The sequence below is a fragment of the Bos grunniens genome, chromosome 23 (assembly GCF_055505025.1).
Source record: "Bos grunniens cultivar Pamir isolate PY7600 chromosome 23, Bosgru_T2T1.0, whole genome shotgun sequence".
NCBI classification, from domain to species: Eukaryota; Metazoa; Chordata; class Mammalia; order Artiodactyla; family Bovidae; genus Bos; species Bos grunniens.
Window position 1 is genome coordinate 538,676 of NC_141187.1, and position 3,649 is coordinate 542,324.

Consider the following 3,649-nt stretch of genomic DNA (forward strand, 5'->3'; position numbering starts at 1 on the left):
AGTGGGTTGTCATGCCCTGCTCCAGGTGATCTCCCTGACTCCAGGACTGAACCTGAGTCTAGTTGCATCTCCTGCATTGCACGCAGAATCTTTACAACTGAACCACAGGAGAAGCCCAGATTTGGGCTATATGTTTTATTAAATGTATTGCAGTAGCTTCTATATCCTTTCATTATGTCAACAATTACAACTAATCTGTTGCCAAGGGTTCTTTTCTCTGGCTTCTATCTCCAAACTGAACCTCAAGCCATTTCATTTAAGACATACCAACACCTTTACTAGAGTTATGCCCAAGAATCCCTCTTTTTGAATCCCTCTCTATCTTACACTCATATTCTCAATTACCTGTGCTGGCTTCCCATTTCCTAACAGTAAAAGTGAAATTCCTTAGCTTTGAATTCACAGGCTTTGCATGTGTTTTCTATCCCTCTTTTCAGTCTTTGTTGACACTGTACATGAAATCTACTAAATCACATTAGGTTGTGAGCTATCTCACATGGCCTAGAGATCATCTCCTGCTTCTGTCTGCATATGGTTTTGCATGTCTATATATTAAAAATCACCTTCACCCAGGAGAGAATTTGAATAATCTTCAAAATATCAGAACTTTTTTTTTCCTATCTTAAAAAAACATTATTCAAATTCAGAACTCAATAGAATCTGGGCATTTATTATTTCTTATGTTGACACTCTTAATTCAAGGTTGAGCTAATAAATTATGACTTTTTTTCAGGTAACACAATAATAACATAAGATACATGGCTAATGCAAACAACATGATGGAATTTATTCTACTGGGACTCTCACAGAATCCAAAGATGCAGAAAATTATATTTGTTGTCTTTTTGGTTGTCTACATCGTCTCTATGGTAGGAAACGTGCTCACAGTGGTCACCATTATCGCCAGCCCATTACTGGGGTACCCCATGTACTATTTCCTGGCTCATCTCTCATTCATTGATGCCTGCTATTCCTGTGTCAATACCCCTAAAGTGATTATAGATTCCTTCTATGAAAAGAAAACCAGCCCTTTCAACGAATGCATGACCCAAGTCTTTGGGGAACATATATTTGCAGGTGCTGATGTCATCCTGCTCATTGTGATGGCCTATGACCACTATGTGGCCATCTGTAAGTCCTTGCACTATATGACCATCATGAATCAGCAGCTGTGTGGACTTCCAGTGGGAGTGGCATGGGTGGGGGGCTTTATTCATTCAACCATACAGATCCTCTTCATCATCAGTTTACCCTTCTGTGGCCCTAACTTCATAGACCACTTTATGTGTGATCTGAACCCTTTGCTCAATCTTGCCTGCACTGACACTCACATCCTAGGAGTCTTTGTTCCTGCCAACACTGGTTTAATCTGCCTTTCAAACTTTCTCCTCTTGATCGGCTCCTATGTGATCATTCTGCGCTCCCTAAGGGCCCATAGCTTAGAGGCTAGACATAAGGCCCTCTCCACCTGTCTCCCACATCTCAGCAGTTATCCTGTTCCTTGCACCCTGCTTATTTGTGTACCTGAGACCAACAGTTACCTTACCTGTTGATAAAGCAGTTTCTGTATTCTACACTATGTTAACTCCCATGTTAAATCCTTTAATCTATACTTTGAGAAATGACCAGATGAAAAATGCCATTAGTAAACTGTGTAGTAGGAAAGTGGTTTCAGGTGATGCATAAAATGTGCCTGGAACCCAGCATTCATTCAACTTATGTAAAATCCAAAGGACATTATTGATGACCTCAGCCAAGAATACCTGAGATAAAAATAAAACTGCAAATGATCGATTCTACAAGGAGAGGAAAAGAAATGGAGGCATCAAAAGAGAGGAAGAACATAGACTTGGGCTACTCTTTGCATATTTGAAAAGCTCTGCCAAATTATAGTCTAGTTTTACTGGCTCCATCATTGTATAAGGATTCATAAGCTTTCATCATAATAAAACAAAATAAAATAAATGTTAAGATACAGTGATACTCAGCAGTAAGCTTTTTAACAATACAGAAAGGTAGGCACTACTATCATCCCCATTTTGCATGTCAGAAAACAAGCAGTAAAGAGTTTGTTCCCAAACAGTAACATTGAAGAACCAGTAACTAGAAAGTAATTGACCTCTCTAACCATGTTATTAATGGCTATGGTATATATAGCCAGGAGATGATGATAGAAGTGTAGCAAAAATATATGTTACTATTTATTAATACAGGGATTGTTCTGAACTATTTATGTATCTTTCTGTACATATACATACAAATGTACATACATATATGTATATATGTTATACATATGCAATATATTAGCAATATTATATGCTAAATTAGTTATATATTAGTATTAATATATACACTACTTATGTGCATATGTTTAATTATATATAAGTAAATTCTAGTGATTTTCATTAAGGCTTCCCTGATAGCTCAGTTGGTAAAGAATCCGCCTGCCATGCAGGAGACACCCATTCAATTCCTGGGTTAGGAAGATCCCCAGGAGAAGGGAAACACTACCCACTCTAGTATGAAATCAGTTATTTTAGTATTAATACATATGCTACTTATGTGCATATATGTTTAATTATATATAATTAAGTTCTAGTGATTTGAATTAATAACCTGCTAATTTTTATACATCATGTTTGCGTGTATGCTCAATCACTTCGGTTGTGTCTAACTCTGCACCCTATGGACTGTAACCTACTAGCCTCTTCTGTCCATGGGATTCTCCAGGCAAGAATATACTGGAGTGGGTTGCTGTGCCCTCCTCCAGAGGACCTTCCAGACACAGGGATCGAACCCAAGTCTCATGTTTCCTGCATTGGCATGCAGGTTCTTTACATTAGTGCCACCTGGAAAGCCTTTTATGCATCATAGTCACTGAGAATATGTTGACTGTAATACTGTGTATGTAATTACTATAGGAATATAAAAATAATCAACTATTTAACCACTAATGGGTAAATAACAAATGTAACACCATTTACAAACTTCCTTCAGCATTAAAAATCATTCTGTAAAGGTCATACCACCAACTTAGGCTCATAAACCAATAGAAAGAGTGATGTTTCAAATAAAAGAATGTTTTAATATCAGGTAGGATGTTCAATGTATTAAGTACATGGTCATACTCCATTAAGCGCTTGCCTACAGGATAATAAATTCTGCAAATAGCACAAGGTCTGGTTCATGATAAATATAAGCATAAATGAAAATGTTCACTAAAATACAGAAAAACTATGAGTGGAGACTTGGAAATTTTTTGTAACTTATCTTTTACAGAATCAAAGATGAATGTTTTTTTTTTTTTTTTCCCCTTTTTGAAACCACAAATTGTTTTACTCCTACTTATCCCAGGAATAAAAAAAAAAAAAAAATTAAACTTATTATGTCATCATATGAGCAAATCTTTTACCTTGATAGTTTCCCTGCTTTTAGGAAGACTTTGTCATCCTATGAACACTTTTTTTTTGTTTGTTTGTGTGTTTAGGAAGTTTACTTTTGAAAGGTTGCAGCTGAGCCATGAAAGATTTCAGGATTCTTGGCCTCCGGAGGAGAGAGATTCAATCCAGGGCCAGTGATAAGGCTTGATTGCTCAGAGCTTTTGTGAAAAAGATTTATTAAGATATAACAGAGATAAAGCTTCTGAATT

General features: G+C 36.6%; 1 pseudogene; it reads left to right on the forward strand.

Annotated features, from left to right (window-relative positions):
* Positions 1 to 755: 755 nt before the first annotated feature.
* LOC147346453 (olfactory receptor 4C46-like) lies at positions 756 to 1,686 on the forward strand (annotated as a pseudogene).
* Positions 1,687 to 3,649: the final 1,963 nt, after the last annotated feature.